This window comes from Rhipicephalus sanguineus, chromosome 1 (genome assembly GCF_013339695.2).
Source record: "Rhipicephalus sanguineus isolate Rsan-2018 chromosome 1, BIME_Rsan_1.4, whole genome shotgun sequence".
Lineage (NCBI taxonomy): Eukaryota > Metazoa > Arthropoda > Arachnida > Ixodida > Ixodidae > Rhipicephalus > Rhipicephalus sanguineus.
This window is the reverse complement of record NC_051176.1, coordinates 14,187,671-14,207,945: the sequence shown is the minus strand read 5'-3', so window position 1 is coordinate 14,207,945 and position 20,275 is coordinate 14,187,671. Positions and strand designations below refer to the sequence as shown.

General features: G+C 47.0%; 1 long non-coding RNA gene across 1 annotated transcript; it reads right to left on the bottom strand.

Moving 5' to 3' along the window:
* Positions 1-18,720: 18,720 nt before the first annotated feature.
* Positions 18,721-19,384, bottom strand: LOC119384792 (uncharacterized). The gene is made up of 2 exons (XR_005181920.2): positions 19,174-19,384; positions 18,721-18,918 (listed from the first exon to the last, which is right to left on the bottom strand). It is a non-coding gene; the product is annotated as an uncharacterized LOC119384792 (long non-coding RNA).
* Between the last annotated feature and the right edge of the window lie 891 nt (positions 19,385-20,275).

Genomic DNA, 20,275 nt, shown 5'->3' with positions numbered 1-20,275 from the left:
TCTTCTGTCCGTCTTTTTTTAGTGCGCTTCAACAAAATTTTCAATTATGCACTTACACTACAGAAAAGAAAAGGTTTCTTGGACACAAGGCTGGCACTTAGGGAAAACTGCTGGATGACACCTCATTATAACGTGATAGCGTTAAAAAGCTGCTTTCGCAGAAATTCTGGTGTCGGCGTCGTTGGATGTGGGCAAAAAATAGAGATAGGTGCAAGAAAAAAAAACATTGAGAATCGAGCCCAGGGCTTCTGCTTGGTGTTCTACCACGGAGCCACGCCAGTGATTGAAACTGCTTTATACGAAAACTGTCTAAGAAGGTCTTGTAGTGGGAGGAGTGTCTTTAACGCATCCAGTATTGCGCGGCAAAATCGAAGAATGGCACCAGGCGTCAAACCATGTCAACTGCACAACGAGTGGGTGATTCAAAGCTGCACACCCATTACAGAGTGCGCAGGTGCGCGTGGCACCTCAGGGGCAGGAGTAGGCACTTTGCAAAAGGAAGGCTCATGGCGTAGTGGCCACTTTGCAACCACACTTGAAGTAGGCATTCGAGTATAGCTTGGAACGGTCGATGTTACGCGCACAAAACTTTCCTTCCTTGCAGCACGGTTAAAAGCGATGACCACGGGGCCCGATCACGCTGTCGCGTTCTGCTCCTGCAGCAGAAGTTCACGCGTCCTCGAAATTTGGCAGGCCACCTATTGCTGAAGGCATACCTCAACCAAAATTGGAAGTGAACAGGACAACCGAAAGCGCTCCGCGTCCATGGCGCTCTGCACTAGTCGGCATTGGAAGTCACATATCCGAGGAACTCCATGTGTGATTGTTAAAATTTTGTGTCATCACGCTGGTGGCTAAACTACAATTACTGCTCCAATCCAAGCAACTGTGATTTTGAGCACACATTAGACCGCACTCATTTTGAATCTCACCGCGGGCTTACTTTTATTCTTCTTCACCATATTTAGCAAGACTTGTGGAAAGAGTGCTGTTCTTGCAACAGCGCAACAAACATCCTCATTGTGCAAGAAATAATATCCGAAGTAAAAAAAAAAGCTTTATTCACAGATAGTTTTAATTTGGTGGGTTTATATGCTGCAATTATTTGCATTTTCACAAAAAGGCTTGTGCATTTAGTCAGTTAAAATCAAATCCTCGCAGCTGTTCTCTCGTACGCATGGATATTCTTGGCTACATTTACTTCCCTTGTCTCAAGTTGGCTACTGTTTCGCTAGTTTTTATAATTCTCTGAATATATTTAGTCTTTTCAACCTGGCAACCCTGGAAGAGCATATGACGATAGTGCTGCATTAGCGGTCTGCGCTGTGCGAGAAGAAAAAAACATTTTCCGCAAGTAGGCTTGGTGTGCTCTTCCATGGCTCTTTGACAAAGTAGCACTTTCCAAGATTATATGTAGGCGCAAGTTAGCACTGGTAAACCTTGAAGCTTTAATATTTTAGCCATTTACATTGTTTTCAAGTTTCAGAAATTTTGCTTGACAGTTGTCATTCTTTTGAGTTTCCGATTGTGGCGCTACATGTGTAGCTTGCCACTCCATTTGTTCTCAGTGGTTCAGAATAAAACTTATCAACTTCCCCTAGTTCCAGCAATCACTCTACATGCATTCAAGTCACGAACAATCCACATGGAGCTCAAGTGCTCAATAATGCGTACTTTGGGCATTGTTCCATATTTCGTTGTTCATCTCTAGCCTTAGTAAAGCTTCTTAATTTAATGGGCCTATTTACCTGCGGTTAAGGTTGGGACCAATGATGACATGACTCGTAAAATGACTACGTGGTGGCAAATGAACGCTGTGAAGTTGTTTTTCAATGTTTGATACTTTATGGAGTGCAGTCGAAGCAGCATATATCGTAATCGCAAAAAAACGGGTATGACTTAGACATATTGAACATTTCGATAGAAATCTTTTGAAGAATTTATTGTATTTTTCTTGTGAATTTAGGTGTGCAAGTTCGCTTCACGATAATCCGAGAAAGACGGCTGCATAGCAATACGCAGGCATTTATTTTATTTTTTAATTCTTCGTGCTTTGTGGTTGGAGACGCGGGTTATATGGGATATAGCCACAACCAGGGGCCACAAAGCAATCATCACTTTATTCTCGAGCGCATACATTTTATAGCCAGATGTGACGTCATACATGCGACGATATCTGCGCGGCAGCATGCGGTGCACGTTATCACATTCCTTCCCTCTAACATTTTGTAAGTTTATTTTGCAAGGTCTTTGTGCTAGAAACGATCCGGTGGTTTGCGGGTTCGTGGGGTGCGCCGTGACGGTTGGCTTTCCGCTGACGGCGAAGCTGACCGTGCCTCCGTTTGTGACGTCGGAGCTGCTAGCTCTGTCGGGCAGTTCACGTTGACAGGCGGGATAGGCTGTTGAACAGGAGGCGTCGGATCAGTAGCCGCCAGTTTATCTGGAACGGATGTTCTGGCTGAGTTTCCTGCGGCCGGTGATTTCTCCTCTGTGACGTCGCTGTGCAGCGTTAAAGGGTGTCCGAGTCCGGACTTGGGATTCCGGCTTGGTGTCGGGTCCGCATGGCGTGGTCGCAGGTGGTCGGCATGCGTAAACCGAAGTTGTTCGCGCACTTTCACCACGTATGTCACAGCACTCACAACTTGACGCACCACACCTTCCTTCCACGAGGCACACTCACCGCGCACAGTTTTCACGAACACTTTATCACCAACGTCAAACGAACGCTCACGCCCGCGACGCACATTCCGCTGTTCTTTGAGTTTCTGCTGCTTCGTGTGCATCGATCTCGAAAAGTCTGGTTTCAACAATGCAAGTTTTGTTCGTGGTTGTCGCTTAAGAAAAAGCTCGGCGGGTGTCTTTCCCGTCACGCTATTTGGTGTGTTGCGGTATGTCATCAAGAAACTATCAATATTTTCCTGGAACGAATGACACGTACCTAACGTTTGCTTTCCAACAGTGTCTTCGTCAGAGCGCGTTTCACGGTCTGTACGGTTCGTTCAGCCGCACCATTCGAAGGTGCATGGTAGGGGGCAGTGCGAATGTGTTTCACGCCGTTGGTGGCCATGAAATCTGCGAACTCGGCCGAGATAAATTGTGGCCCATTGCCGCTTACTAGTGCTTCCTTGAATCCGTAAGCGGCAAAAGCACTTCGAAACTTTTCAATTGTCTTTGCTGTTGAAGTAGAGAGCATTGGCCACACTTCGACCCACTTGGAATAGGCATCCACAAGGACAAGAAACACATTTGCACTTGTCTGCTCAAAGTCTATATGGACGCGTGACCAACATCTGGCTGGATAACTCCAGGGCTGAAGTGGTGCTAACGGAGCTGCAGGTTGCACTGCTTGGCATATTTTACATCTTTTTACATAGTCTTCTATGGCTAGGTCAATTGCTGGCCACCACACAAAACTGCGGGCTAGCATTTTCATGCGGCTTGCCCCAGGATGTTCAGTGTGCAGAATGTCAAGCACGCGATGTCTCAGTACTTCAGGAATAACAACCCGAACTCCCCATGTTAAGCACCCCTGCTCCAGTGACAGTTCGTCTCTGCGTACGTGATACGCCCTTAGGTCTTCCGGGCATTCGCCAGGCCAACCACTCAGAGTGAAATCAGCTATACGACTTAAAGTCAGACATCGCCTGGACGCTTTGGCGATTTCATCGGCTGTCAGTGGAAGGCACTCAAATACTGACAGGCACTCGGCTGATTCTACTCCTGCTGGCACTGCTTGCGGCAATCTGGACAAGGCGTCAGCCACGTCCATGTTCTTGCCCTTACAGAACTTAAGGCGGTACCTGTATGCTGCAAAAGCCATTGCCCAACGTTGCATGCGCGCTACGGCCAACGTTGGTTAGGTTTTCCTTCACCGCTGGTGGTCTGTGTAAATTGTGAAGGCTCTACCATAAAGATAGCGGTGAAACTTTTTAACACCAAATATCAGGGCCAACGCTTCGCGTTCACACTGTGCGTACTTCTTTTCCGCTGCTGTGAGGGTTCGCGAAGCGAACGCGATAGGCCTTTCTTCTCCGCTAGTTTCATGGAATATTACCGCGCCTAGGCCGTAGGAAGACGCGTCGCAAAGCACTCCTATCGGTTTGTCAACGTCATGGAAGGTGAGGACTTTGCTGCTAACGAGCAGCTTTTTCGTATCCGCGAAACCATCGCTACATTCCTTCGTCCACGACCATTTCGTATCTTTCTTTAGCAGCCGATACAGTGGCTCAGCAATGGTTGCACAGTTTCTCAAGAACTTTGAGTAAAAATTCAGCATGCCCAAGTATGCTTTTAGTTCGGTGACGTTAGTGGGCTCAGGCGCGTCAACAATCGCCCTGATTTTTGCTTCCGTGGGATAAATCCCTTCTGCTGTATCCGTGTGGCCCAAATACGTCACCGATTGTTGAAAAAACCGGCATTTGTCGGTGTTCAACGTGATGTTGTAGTCCCGTAGCCTTTTCAAGAACCTGCTCTAGCGTTTTTTGGCATGAAACCATATCAGATCCAGCCACGACCACATCATCGATATAGCACCCTACGTGTGCAATGCCCTTTAGCACTTCGTCCATCAAGGACTAGAATATTGCGGGTGCACTAGCCACACCATATGGAAGGCGCTGAAATTGGAACAAACCCAAACTGGTGTTGACCTGAGGGAAAAACTGTAATGACGCAAAGAAGACGGGGACGAAGCGAAGACACGAACAGACAGACACGTCTTCTTGCGTCATAACAGTTTTTCCCTCAAGTTATGAACCAACTAGCTCAGCAACAAGCCCTGGTGTTGACCGTCAGAAATGATCGTGACTCGGGGCTCAGTGGTACCTACTGATACGCCGCCGATAGGTCTACAGCGCAGAACACCTTACCCCCTGTAATTGCTGAATACAGGTCTTCTGGCCTGGGCAGCGGGTAATGGTCTGTTTTTAGGACCGGATTAATTGTAACTTTGTAGTCACCGCAAAGTCTAAGGCTGCCATCTTTTTTCTGGACTACCACAAATGGCGTCGCCCAGTCGCTATGCGATGCCTGCTGTAGCATGCCTGTTTTTACCATCTCCCGGAGCTGTTTTTCCACTTTTTCTTTAAGTGCAAATGGAACAGACCTGGCTCGACAGAATACTGGTGTAGCATCTGCATTCAAAGATAGTTTTGCCTCAAAACTATTTACGGTGCACATTGACTTTGAAAAGACTGCAGGGTATTTCTTCCCCAATGACATTGCTCTTTCCTCCGCGGTTACTTGACCTATTGCGCTCCAGTCAAGCTTGAGATGCTCAAGCCAATTCCGGCCCATAGGCGTATCTACCGGGGGGATAAGGGGGGCGCTATCCCCCCCCCCCACTGAGAAATGTTGGGGGGCCGGAGCCCCCCCACTTTCAACAGTGGTTATTGTCGGCTGCAGACTGAGAAACTAACAAGTCAGGCAAAGTTTTACTTGAACGCAGCAATAACGTAATTTTGTAATAAAACTTATCCTCTGATTCTGCTGTGACGACTGTCCTCCGTGTGTCATGACCACGCACTGTAGGCTACCTGCGGTGCGGGCTGCCTATCCCACGCTTGTGCGCCTTGCGGTCTAGCATTGCAGAGGAGGCTATCGCTCAGCAGGGGCTCTCTAATATTACAGCAATCTGTCATGATTTTATTTTTTCTTGCCTGGCCTGCACTTTAAGTAATGCGCAACGCAAATATGGGCGGGAACCAGTAAACGTTTTACAGCCCGATTAAACGCTCTCCTTTTTCAGGAAATTCAGTTTCTTTGAAAACGAATAGCATCACCATTGCTCCATATTCAAGCTGCTGTGAGTTGATGAATGTGCAGAAGTGTCCAGTATTTTAGTTGTGCCTAGCCAGGACAGCTAAAATAGATTCCCACTTTAGTCTCAGATTAGCCTGCTTCACTTGGCTTACCATATGGTAGCCTGCAGCGATCGTGGCAGCTTGTAACAAGGCAGTGGACTCGACTACATTGAGAAGCCCAGCTTTCAAGTTTGCCCCATAACTTGATCTGCCTCTCCAGGGAGATGATCAGCGTCCACGGTTTTCTGGACTAAGAAGGCTGCCTACCTGCAAAGGATTGTGTCTGTTCCTAATAGTGTCTCTCTACCTCTTTGTCAGCAACGATGAGTTCACAGAGAGTTGTACAGGCGTAAAAACAGCTCAGCATCGTTATACTACAACTGCAGCGGGCAAGATGAATCCATCACACCCGCTGCTATAAGCAGCCGCTGCCAATGTGATTGGCGGGCAGCCTTCTTAAATTACGTTCAGAAAGAGACACGGTCTGGCTATTCTGAAAAAAAAAATGAGTTATTGTTCAGCACTGTAATGTGCTGCTTTTTTGCACACTTCATTTTAACGCCGCGAGTTTTCGCAGACTTGCGACATCGCGTAACAGTTGGAGGCGATTTTATGGCACATTGAAAATTTTTGACGAATAGCGAAGAACCGATGACAAACAATACGCCGTATTGAAACTAGTTCATTATTATTTTTTTACGCAGTCATGCGTACTTGGTAATTACGTGGTGGATCGCTTACGCGTCATTTCTTGAGTCGTTTTACGAGCAGGTGCTGTGAGCTGACCCCAAAAATATCGACCAATCATTAACAGCTAACGACCTATACAGAAGGAAACAATGCGGGGTAGTTTAACGTTACAATCGCCCACATTTTTTGAAGGAAAATTTGAGCTTATATGGTTTACGTAGGCTGTTTACTTGGTGGAGCCGGAGGGGAGGAGTAAAGGGCCACTTCAACGCTTTTCCGACCACGCCCTCCCCCCCCCCCCCCCGTCCCAAGCTGGGAAAAGTAGGAGGGCAAGGAACGACACCTAGTATATAAATTCGTAGTCATTTATAATCTTATAACTACACACAACCAGCTCAATGTGGTTTGCTTAAGTATTTATCGACTGAACTTGGTCTTCTTCTTAAGAAATACTTTATATTAGAGGGCTCTAACAGTAAACAAATTGGCACTCGGCTTATCCTGAAGACTCTTGCGAAGTACGTTGCTTTGTCAGCCACATGCTTTGTTTAATAAGTTAGAATTTAAGGTACTAGAGTCAAAGCAGGTTCTTCATACTCGTTGTATCTGCAAAGCCAAACTAAGACTGGGAAGTTTGCTGATGGAATGCTCAGATGGTCAGGTTAAATTTGGGTGTACTTTCTAAACTTCACGGTAATATTTCCAAGATGTTATTAAACACTGCTGTGTTGTCGCGGTATACGGCAGTCCAGGATCCAGCCTGCACAATCTGTTTGTGCACATTCTTCCTTGACTTAAAACAAACAGTTTTGAAGAGCAAGTCATCTGATCAGCTCTATGAATATGAAAAATCGCCTCAACTATATATATATATATATATATATATATATATATATATATATATAGTGTGAGCGACGCCAGCCCCCCCACTCGCGAACGAGTTGGTACGCCACTGTTCCGGCCAAGCAATGCTGGCAGGTCTCCTTCCGTTATCCTTAACTACTACTACTAGAAGAATCATGCTCTGACCTTTGTACACGACTGCAATCTCACACTGTCCCTTAAGTGTCATTTGTTCGCCGTTGTACGTGCGAAGTGTCACTTTGGTGGGCTGACATGTAACATGAGCGAAATGTGAATCATAGACATACTCTGGCACTACAGTAACAGCCGCTCCTGTGTCAATCTGCATGTTCAGGGGTTTGCCTTCGACCTGAATGTTGACATCGTAAGAAGAGCGTGTCACATTTATGAAATGGTATACTTCGTGCTCAGAGTCCTCGTCAGAACATTCTAAGGCATTAGTTATCTTTGTCTGCGCAGTGGTGCACATTTTTCTCAAGTGTCCTACTTTCGAGCAGTTACGGCACACAGAGTTTTTATACCAACATACGCTTGAAGAATGCCCTCTGCCGCATCTTTCACATCGCTCTTTCTTGGCAACGTGGCTCTTTTGAGTCTTCTTCATCCCTTTGTTCGACTGACTCCCAGCCGCATTTAATGACTCCTTTTTGTTCTTTTCTTTCATTAGCACTGCCTCTCTTGCCGCCATTTCTCGGTCCAAGGCAATCTTGCAGGCGCTGTCAAAGGTTAGGCTTTCTTCCGCGAACAAGGCTCGCTGCGTTTCTTCATTGCGCACACCTGCTACTAGCCTGTCGCGAAGTGCATCCTGTAAGGAGTCGCCGTAGTTACATTTCCTGGCCAAGTGCTTCAGCTCGACTATAAAATTTTCTACGCTTTCCCCTTCGTGCTGAGTCCGCTTGTTGAACCTGCAGCGCTTAGCGATTACCGAGCTCCGTGGGCTGTAATGTTCTGTAAGCAACCGCTTTGCTTCCTCGTAAGTTTTCTCACGTGGGAAGCCGGCACTACAAGGTTCTTCAAGACTTCATAAGCTTCTGCTCCTATTACAGTTAGGATAACCGCTAGCTTCTTTTCCTCTTCTATGTCGTTCGCTTGCACAAACAGTTCGAATCGCTCCAGGTAAGACTCGAAATTCTGTGACTTAGGATTAAACTCAGCGATCTTCCCTAAGCGCGACATTCCTGTCTGCTAGTAGAAAACGTAGAGTCACCTCTGTGCGGTCGTGTTTCTCCGTCCTTGGCTCAGGTTGCCGTCGGTCGCCCTTCAGCATGAAGCTCCGCTCGCTGCCACCACGTCAATGCTTTCGGTGCTTGTGTGGGGGCGTTGCTCGAGGGGCGTTGCTGTCTGGTCCACGTTGCAGGCTGCGGTGTCGTACTCCGAGAGCACGTACATGACCGGATGGCTTTTTCAGTCGCCGAAACGCGCCTACTTTTTCGCCAGTTCCTTCGCCGCACCTGCCTACGGGATTTGAGATCCCATCCTCGTCGCCAATGATATAGCCACAACCAGTGGCCACAAAACAATCATCACGTTATTCTCGAGCGCATACATTTTATAGCCAGATGTGACGTCATACATGCGACGATATCTGCGCGGCAGCATGCGGTGCACGCTATCACAATATGCAGGGGCGGGTCATACGCGAGGGCATATGGTCTCGATGTGAACAGTGGCTGAGCATTTCATACGAAGCTTTGCGTACTCGATGGGTGCCGGGCGCCTCTGGTCCGGCTTGGTTCTAATGCCAGCCTTGTTCTTCATTATCGTGCTTCTTGGGATGCTTTACACAGTGGCGATGTCATACCATGCTCCATGTTCGACTGTGTTGATTATCGCCAGCTTTGCGGAGAAGCGCAGGTTCTGTTTTACGGCATCCATCTCGTTAACAAAGCGATCAGAGAAGGGAAGAGCCGCGGGCCGATGGGCGCGACGACGAGGAACTGCGGGACAAAGCATGGGATTGCAGCCGGTAGCTTCGTCTCGCTCCACGCTCTCCCAAATGAATGTAGGAAAGCCCCTCTTATGTGGCGTTTGCCCTGCCCGATGTTCGATATATCAAGTGACCGGCAGCTTTCGTTCGATGTAGCCGTGGTTTTTACTATGCATTGACGTTAAAGGCCCGTATTCAGGAACGCTCCTCACCTCAGGCCATTTCCTTACTTTTCTTGGCGAGCCATTCATGTGTCCTTATCTTAAGGTGCTCGTAGAAAGAGGGAACCTTTTGTAAAAATTTCCCTCAAATTGCACGTACAATTAGCCGCCTCAGTAAGGTAAGGCGCGTGTTTCACTCGTCTGATCTCGAGAGTACGTGTGAAATAATAAATAAACATTCGCTTTCAAGCAACAATAACGAAGATGATTTACGCATACCGATGAATAATAACGTGGACACTGCTTTTAAATGCGAAGCATTTCTTAGCGAGCCTCAGGCACTTTGGCCGTTTCTATCTATCTATCTATCTATCTATCTATCTATCTATCTATCTATCTATCTATCTATCTATCTATCTATCTATCTATCTATCTATCTATCTATCTATCTATCTATCTATCTATCTATCTATCTATCTATCTATCTATCTATCTATCTATCTATCTATCTATCTATCTATCTATCTATCTATCTATCTATCTATCTATCTGTCAAGCCGCTTACGTCTGGGCGCTCTCCTGGTCGTCTGCATAGGTTGTAATATACCAAAGTTCGCACGGCAAAGGAGCAGTGTATGAAGACCACGAATCACTGGCTATGACATGAATAACGCGAAATTTCTGTCGCGTACGTCATGAAACCCTTTCTCTCAGTCACGTGTGGCACATACCCGCATACCAGAGTTTACGTTATGTGGATATATGCCACAGGTGATACAGAGTCTCAGTCAACATAGTATCCGCGAACATACGCATTGACACGCGAGCAAAGTGATGATAATAATAATAATTTTGAGGTTTTACGTCCTAAAACCGAGATATGATTATAAGAGACGCCGTAGTAGAGGGCTCCGGAAATGATGACCATCTGGGGTTCTTGAACGTGCACTAAAGTCGCACAGTACACGGGACTCTATCATTTCGCCTCTCTATCATTTCAAAATGCAACCGCCGCGGCGGAGATCGAACCCGCGACCTTCAGCTCAGCAGCCGAGCACCGTAACCGCTACACCACCGCAGTGGACGCAGAGAAATTGAGGGAGCTGAAGACTCAACACCCCTGGAGGACGCTCGACTACCATGCACTCGTCCACGTGGTCCGCAACATGTACCACGTGCATTACGCAAAAAGCGGGGTCAGTTCTTCCTACAATTACTCTGCCAAGAGGACCATGCCCTCAACATTACCGGTGACTTCAACATTGTTTTATGAAAACCCAACAACTCCTGCTGGTTACAGTGCATGAAAGACGGCTTGGATGTGAAAAGGGCATCGCAAGACCTCGTTGCCACGTCCAGCACAGGAGCCATATTATATCATTTCTTCGGAAGAGGCGTCCACCATTTCCACCAGCTCTATTCCGTCCCGTTCTCGCGCTCATCCCGCGCATTCCGTCCCATTCCGCTCAATGTGAAAAAATACGCCACAGTCCCTTTCCCGCGCATGCTTCGCATAACATCGATTCCCACGGTACGTGGGATCTGCTGAATTCTTTTTTTTTGCAATACAGGTGTACAGCCTTTTCCGTATATAGTTAAAAAGGGCTGTTGCAGCAGGCAACAAGAGGGTGATCAGGTAACATTCTACCTCAATGCATTCATTGATGCACTTAAATGAGCCGTTATATGGGAGCGAGTAATAAATATCATTTAATGGGCGAGACCTTTTATAAACCAAGTGTGGTAAGCACGTTAAATTTCCTAAATTTACTGCAATCTAATTTCGAATCTACGTACGTCTAAATTACGATGTTTACAGTCAGAACGAGCGCGTGTCTATCGGGTTGTACATCGAGCATTTGCAGAGCGGCCTGCTTCTAGAAAAACGAGAAAGTCGTACAGTGCGCTGCCTCGGGGTTGCATTCTGAGTTGTCACAAATGGTGGGAGTGCTTGGACAATGTCAGTACCCCCTGTTCATAACACATGAAATTCACCTGAGGATTCTATCCGTTTCCTTGACCTTTCGCTTTCACCATCGGTCATGTTTGCTGAACATGTGAACCACGCGCTAACGAACCACTCTCACGTGCGCACAGAAGACTTTTCAAAACGCCTAATGTTGATGCTTTCTCCTCTAACTGATTAAAGCAGTGCTCCTGCCACAGAGTAGGCACCAGCTTTGAGACACATGTCACTCGCCTGAAAGCTTCACTACGACGACGGATTACCAATCTCATTAGCTATGACAACCCGCAGAAAATGAAAGATTGATAGCAATGAAGCAACGGTCGCCTGAAAGCAGACGGCGCCTCCAGTTTTTTTCCGCCCCTTCATCAAGGAGAACCGTTCCGACAAGGCATTAGAGATCTCTTTGTGACGTGGAGCACCGCAAACTATTTGTGGCATGTACGAAGGGCATCATGTGCACAATGCCCTTGAGCTGTGGTGCATGTTACGGGGGTCAAACTGGCAGATGTTAGAACGATCGTCTGTTAGAACATGCCTACAAAGTTAGGAAAGGAAAGACGGGTTTCCTGGTAATTCATTGCAGCATATGCGGCTGCGCCCCTGATTTGCTTAGACCATTTGATTTTTCTCCCACGCGGACGACCCCACACGCATCGATGTGGAAGCAGCTCGCATGCCATGTGAAGAATAGGCGTACATAAGAAGCCATCGCTGGCTTTATCCAAGCGAGAGTTGTCATTCATGGAAGACGCCAACACGAACGGTGGGCGATGGGGCGGCTTTCTATATGTGCCATTTGGTATCCCTTGTGTATCTTCGTTCTTTTTTTCTCTCCTTCTCTAAAATGCCTGTAGGAAATATTACAACTTGAGTTGGCAGTAAGCGCTCCGTCTTCGTCGTTTCTGTGCACCTTGTCCTCTTCGCGCTGCAGCATCTTAACGGAAAATTTTGACAGCCGTTAGGTCGCACCTTGTAAAACACGCCTGGAAAAAATCTTTTCAGCGACCACGAAAAGAGCTTGTGCCAAAGTACGAGACACCGATCCAAAATAAGAAATCGAATAGTGTCGCTGACAGGAAAGCTAAAGGCATCAAAGCCCTTAGCTGCAGACTTGAACAGCGCGGAAAATGTGCGGCCGCGAACTGTTGCCCAGCTGTGGAAGCTGTGGGACAGTGTGAAACAGCAATGCAGTTTTATGCAGTTGAACTGAACGTGAGAGGTGTAGGAAGTGAGGAGCAGTGATTCGCCTGTCTTAAAGCGACGCACTCAAGGAGCGTGTGTTGGGGGGGGGGGGGGGGGGGCTAGGCGGTAATACATTATTACGTGAACTCAAACTGAGCTTGGGGCAAGACACCAGAGTCGAACGAAGCCTTTGACTGTGAGCGTCGCTGAAAGATCTGCGTACCTTCAGCTACGCTCGCGTTCACGGGCAAGCACGCCCTTGCGTTCCAACCCTGCAGCCTCCATTTCGGGAAAGGAAACCTTCATTTGTGATGCAGTGGCGACCTCTCGCCTCCGCCTTTTCCTCACGTCCTTTTAACGTCCTATTGTTATTTTTTCCTCTACGCGGCTATGCTGTGCTCCATCCTCTCCTCCTTTCCCTCACTTTCCTTTCCAACCCCTTGCAATACACGGCAATGCTATTCATAGTTTTGCCTGCGTAATGCCTTACACGTAAGACCGAAAGACGAGCTAGATGGAACATGTACACCTTAGAAACAACGAGCGCGAACTATGAGAGGGACAAAGAGGGAGGGAAGGACACCAGCGCTGCTATCAACTGAAACTTTCACTAGGCTAGATCAAACATATATACCCAACCGGGGCGCGTCCCCCGCTGTAGATGCAATACCAGCCAGTATCATACCGTCTATACTTACTAACCCCTTTCCTTTAGGAGTGACACTTCTGTGCTGGAAATTGTTAATGACGGGTGATTAATACAAGATGACCCCTTAATGTGAATGTGAAATGTCTCTGCAAGTTCCCGTGCGGTGCGATCACGGTGCTTAGACAGAGTGACCGTATTATAAAAGGGCAATTCACAGTACACTGCGCATGATGCATAGCGAAATGCGTGAACGCCCTTCCTTTCTGAGACTAAAGGTGCTCCCTTAAAGGGACACTAAAGAGAAACAATGGAGAGGTTTAGATTGATAAATTGTAGTCTAAGAACTCTAATGCCGTTATTTCACCATCATAGGTTCATTAATACAGGAGAAACCAAGTTCAAATTCTCGTTTTTAAATTTCGCACCGGAATCTCTGTGTGTGACGTGACAGATTTCAAAGTGTAATTATTGTCTTTTGACGCCATTGGTTAAACAGAATTTCTTCAAACTTGGTATGTTAAGTCTATGGCCACCTCAGAGGACAATGTACTTCATTTTTACCGATTAGGAACTACATAGGCCCTAGTAGGCACCGTCAAAATATGTGACGTCGCGGCGATAGGTGCGGGTGAAAATGTGGGTGGCGTCACCACCCACATTTTCTTTCTGCGCGTTTTCTCGCTTACTAAGCGTCTTCTCGCAGCAAGCGCGGTGTTTTTGATATCGTGAAAGTGTACTTTACTAATACGAGAAAAATCGTTTTGCTCTTTAGTGTCCCTATAAAGATACATTAAAGGGACAGCTGAGGAAAAAAAAAGGTCCATCAATGGTAGTCGAGTCCACAACGCCTCCGTTAGCGACAACAGAAGCCGGGAACGGTATCCACTGCGCCACAGTCACAAAATTTAGTGGGCTTCACAAACGCGCCTTTTATAGATCACACTTTCCTTTCTCAGTACTCTTGGTCGGCGGGATGGTGTCGCCCTATGGAAGTGGTAAAGTGAAGCAATGCGTCAGGACCGTACAGTGGCGTGGACAGAAATTTGTTTGGGGGGGGGGAGGCACCGCCTTGATCCGACATGAGATCCAGGCAGGAAAGTTGGTCAAGTGTCCTGCAGACGCCGCTCTGCTTAACCTTGTAATAAAGTAGCGAGAGAACGGCATGGCCAGGTCGGCCGTCGTCACATCCTCTCACATCTCCCTCCCTCGCTACATTGGTGACCCGGACGAAGATGCCCTTCGACCAGTGCCCCGCTGCCATGCTTCCGCGAGTCTGCCCGCCAGTGCCACCGTTGCAGCCGGTCTAACCGCTGCAACGTGGTTCATGCAGCTTGATGCCATTCTCGCGCTGAATGGCGTCACCGCACAATCGCTGATGCACGCCGTCCTGCTCGACGCCCTCCAGGTTGAGCTGCGTCATCTCACGGCCGCTTCGAACTCTAGCCCGCACCCTGCTACATCTGCGCTGCGGTGGTGGCCTGCTACGGGGAAATCTGCCACCCACTTCCAACGAGCCACGAGTTCCAGGCTTTCTCTCCGACGCCGCGAGCAGTAACAACTAGCCCGCAGCCCTGCCTTACCCAAGACCTAACTCCACCGGCTACGCTCCCTTCCACCCCACGTCCGGCCACCAGCGCATCGATTCACGCGCCGCACCACCCACCCGACGAGATACAGGACTTTCCTGCTGCCATCGAACAGTCCACTGAGAGGTCCGTTTTTTGAAACCCTCGGCCCATGGTACTTCAGGCGTGCCGGCCATGTGCACGTCTTCCCCGAGCTCCACGATCCACAGCCCCTCTCAGACGTCAGGCTCCACGACGGCTACCTCATCGCATGGCCTGTAGTCTGCCACGGCGACGAACAGAAAGAATGAAGCATGCGAGAGTTAGTACCTTATACAAATCTGCTGACCGAACTATTTTTTCTAACCATCGTCCCATCTCCATACTTCCTTTCATATCTAAAGGGCTAGAGAAAATCATATATCAACGTGTCATATCTTTTTGTGAAAAGTACTCTATATTATCAGCGCATCAATTCGGCTTCCGACGGGGTATGTACACGAAACTGGCTCTGCTAACAGAAAAAGAACTCATACTTAACTCATTTGAAAAGCAACTGTTAACACAGGTTGTTTTTATTGACTATTCTAAAGCTATTCTAAAGCTATTCTAAAGCTAAAACTATTCTGTCGAGGCTTCCACCAAAGGAACGCAGCGCAGTGTGCTGCTGCCTTATCGCCACAATGACGTGCCGAGCGAGGTTGCTAGCCTTTCATCTTCGAAAAGGTGTGTGCCCTCTTGATGTTGCCTTACTTTTTGGGGTCTTCCCTCCTTCTGAAGGCCATTGGAGAAGATTGTGTAAGATCCCGAAGTCTGAAACCTGGAAACAAGTCCGACTCCTCGATAGCTGGCTCAGAGCGTCGTGCATGGAGTACAAGGGTGAAAACACCGGGTTCACTACGATATTGAGAAAATACCGAAAGTCTGCTGATGACGCAACGGAATTTCTGTGGCGCACCGTTATCCTGCACCTACCGAAAGGTAGGAAGAGGGTCGTTGGTACCATGCGGGTGGTGTTCCAAGACGGCGCGGCAGTTCCCAGCGGCGTGCAACATGTACTAGAAAAGGGACCGAAATTCAGCCTGGCGGCGTCCCTTCCCAAGCACGAACTGCTAGCCACGGTACATAAGATAGCAGACAACGCGCCTTTTGATCAAAGGGAACGATGTATCTCCGAAGGCGTGGACGTCTTACTACGTGCACCACGGAGCATCCCACAGGGTCTCTCAGTCCTGTAAAGAACAGCAGCTTTCTTCAGAAAGTCAGAGCTTGCGCTTATGCAAAGTGACAAAGAAGGCGGCTTTGTTGTCCTTCCTAAGCGCTTCTTCAAAGAAAAGGCTGCCGCAGCCATGGGAAGAAGTTTCAAAGAAGCTGATTTCCTTCCTGCAAAGGCAAAGGCCAAGGCGACCGCTCTTCTTCAAGACATGAAGCTGGATGCACTATGCAAGATGGTCAAGTCGTGCAAGGGTGAGGGACTCAAGGCTTTCTTTACCGCAAAAACTCATAAAGCACTGTGCCCTTTTGGGGTCATCGTTACAGAAACTGGCAGCTGGCAGCGTAACGTCAGCGCCTTTCTTCAGCTTCACCTGAAGGTACTCACACCGGTGGACCCCTTTGTGCTGAGGAATTCGGACACTCTTGTGCAAGACTTGAAGATGGATTGCCGGGAGCCAACTACGCGCTGTCGGTGGACATTGAGGACTTATTCTACTCTGTTCCACACGACGAACTGTTTGTCTCAGTCCTAGAGGCAATTGACTCGTATGGTGTGGTGTCCTTCCAGAATGACTGCCTGGTTACGGTTGATAGTTTCATGGAGTTATTGGCATGCTATCTGGCTTCTACCTTTGTTAGCTTTGACAACAAAACGTTTCTACAGAAGAAAGGAATCTGTATCGGTTCGTGTGTGGCGCCAATTTTATGCGAAATTTACCTTGCCAAGTTTGACCGTTTGCTTCAGCAAGAATTGAACCGCTCACTGGTTTTAAAAGTATGTAGTTATGTCGATGATTTTATTGTTTTTATCGCGGTCCCCATCACCGCTTGCCATGAAGGCGTCACTGAAAGTGTATTGAATTGCTTTAAGCAGTCTTCACCTTCATTATCTTTAACGAAGGAAATTCCTGACCATGATACACTCCAGTTTTTAGATTAGCATTGTTTTTCAATTGTGACGACCACATTTGCTGGGAGTATAAACCAAGGTCGAAAGAAGCCATCCTTCCTTTTGACTCATATCAAACTAAACTAGTAAAAAGATGGATTGCTTCATCATGCCTCTACTCGGCTCTGACAAAATCATGTTCTCATAAAGCCAGCCTTAGCAATAACCACCACATTTCGCGCCTTCTTACGTCGGGTTTTCCTTCCACTTTGCTCGTTGCCAGTTGCTTCCACCCTTTTTAGACAGATTGGTGCCTCACCCAGCGTTACAACACGACAGAGGCCCAACAAGTTTGTTGTCATGCCCTACATACACAAGGTTTCACATAACCTTAAGAGGATAGGATCAAAGCATGGGGTAGAGCTCGTCTTCACGGCACCCCTTAAGCTTTCCCGTTTATGCAATCTTGCCGGTGAAAAACAGAGAAAACAGTCTGCGGTAAGAAGCATAGGGAGTCATTTGTTCCCTGTGCTGCGGAAGTCGTATACAAGATACCACTCAGTTGTGGAAAATCTTACATAGGCCAAACGGGCCGCTGTCTTAACGACAGAATAAGGGAGCATGCAAACACGGTGAAAGCTCAGAATGATGGGGCGCACCTTCCTGCGCATTGCAGGAATTGAGGATGCAGAGCACTTTTCGAGGATACTGACGTCATGAGCAGAGAAAAAGGCAGGCGAGAAAGGGAGATCGTAGAGGCTGACCAGATAAATGCTGCCGTAGACACGTGCATCAGTGCACCTTCGGTGCATCTGACAATGAAAGAAATTGAGTTCCTTCAAAGGGGATAAGTGTAAAAGCTGATCAAACGCAACCCTTCCACGTTTATTGTAGTTTGTAAACGCGATATTTCCCAGGAATTTGTAATCGGGTGTTGACAATCTGCCGTGAAGCGCCTGCGCATACGTTTTCGTGGTGAGATGTCTTTCAAAATAAACTCAGTTGCAAGTTGAGCGTCTGTTCCTATGTGTGGTCCTGTTCTTCCTTCGAAGCCTTTGCTCTCCCAACCCAGGTTCTAAAGCATTCGACAGAATTAACCACGAAATACTCTATGCAAAATTGCGCCATTATGGTTTTCGCGGAGCGCCCCTTGACTTTCTGAAATCGTATTTATCACAAAGAAAGCAATCTGAAGTAATAATGACAGCGAATCCTCCTCACTAACCATAACGTCATGTGTACCTCAGGGCAGCATATTAGGGCCCCTACTGTTTAATATCTATATCAACGACATAACAAGTGTCAGCAAATGTGTGGACTTTATAATTTCTGCAGATGACACTAGTATATTTTCAATGGTAATGATTTGTGTTAGCTTGCAGACACAGCCAATAACATTCTTAACGACATCTTCATATGGAGTACTGCAAATTATTTATTGATCAATACAAAAAAATCCACAGCTGTGGTATTCGCACCGGTTCAGAAGGCTGTCTGCCGTGGTGTGGATATACACCAAGGGCCCAGAAAAAATTGAGGTCAAAGAAGTTTCGTCATTAGGAGTAACTTTTAATGAAAATCTTAATTCAGACCAACACGTTAATAAAGTGACTAGAAATATAGCTAGGACGTGCGGTATGCTCTCTAAACTTCGACAGATGCATCTAGCAAACATTAAACTTTTACTCTATAATGAGTTATTTTCATCTCACATAAACTACTGTAGTGTAGTGTGGGCAGATACATCTAAAGAAAATCGGAACAAAATATTTTACAGTAGAAAAAAGCAATTCGTCATATAGCAAACGTACGATGCGACGCACATAAAAGTGATTTATTCAGAGCATATTACATTTCACCGATTGATCACATACACAGCTTTAACCTTATTATGAAATACGAACAAAGCTTGCTATCAAACAACGCTTGTTTTCTTAAACTGTGTAACCTCAGGAAAACTACACAATCCCATTATGACATTCGGAAAAGGCCTTCCTGGTTCGTACCTTAGCCCCGCCACGGTGGTCTAGTGGTTATGGCGTTCGACTGCTGACCCGAAGGTCGCGGGATTGAATCCCGGCCGCGGCGGCTGCATTTTCCATGGAGGAAAAAATGTTTGAGGCCCGTGTACTTGGATTTAGGCGCACGTTAAAGAACCCCAAGTGGTCGAAATTTCCGGAGCCCTCCACTACGGCGTCTCATAATCATATCGTGGTTTTGGGACGTTAAACCCCAGATATTATTATTATTATGGTTCTTACCTTATTCGCGAACTAATCATGGTATGAGAAGGCTCGAACACTCTATTCCCGCTTGTTTTAACATGTTTGAAAATAAAAACGTTGCCATCTTTATTATACGTAAAAAAGAACTTAAGAAGCTTCTCATCCAGAATAGCAGCATGTAGTTTAGCTTCTTCCTATTGTCCGGCTAAAATGTTATGTGTAAAAGAAACACCCTATAATAGTGCTCATGTGTGTAGCATGCCATCCTACGCTGTTGCTTTCTTTGTCATTTTTTTACGAGTTAAACATGGTCACATTTCCCTCCTCAGTGTTTGCCGTGTACTTCTCCAGAACTTGTGTTTTTTGCATACCCAATGTTGTAGACTTTTTATAATAATTTGTAATACTTTGCTAGGCGTTTAGCAACTTGTGCATTGTTTCATGATTGACCGCACACTGTTTTCTTGTTTTATTTGGTGTCTTTCTCTTTTTGTGGTTTGCTCATTGTTTGTAAACCTGAAACTCTGATGTAATGTGCTGTTTTTTGTTTTTATTTCCTAATTTCCTGAATTTTGAAACTCAAATGTCAAATTGTAGTTTATATGTGTGTTCTGAGGATGTGTGATGCCAAGCGAAAAAGGGGTAAGAGCCTCGTCAAGATGCTAACATAGCAGCTTTTTGCTCAGGTTCTTGCGTTTTATTTCTGTAATTCTGTGAAGAAAATGCTCAATAAAACTGAACAGAACTGAAATGAGCTGTACTGAATATCGTCTCGCCCCCAATTAGCAACCCAATCGCCGAGGAATCGCCGTCGACGGTGTCCAACCAACCCGCCTTTTCATCAACCTCGACACTTTGCGAATCTTGCCAGCAGTGACCACCATCGTCCTCAAAGTCTACCGCAGCAGAGGTTCGCGCCTCTCACCAGCCACGGCCAAACGTGTGGGATGCTGCAACCGTGACCGAAACTCTCAAGGAGCGCTCATCTGGCTCGCCACAGGTAGAGGAGACATCGTGTGCCCATTTAACCATCAGGCAGACAACCAAACCGCCGCCCCGCATGCATGGACCGGCCACGCAAGGTTTTTCAGCGACTGCAGTTGATGCACCTTCCCGTCCCTCTTCTTTGTCCAGTGCG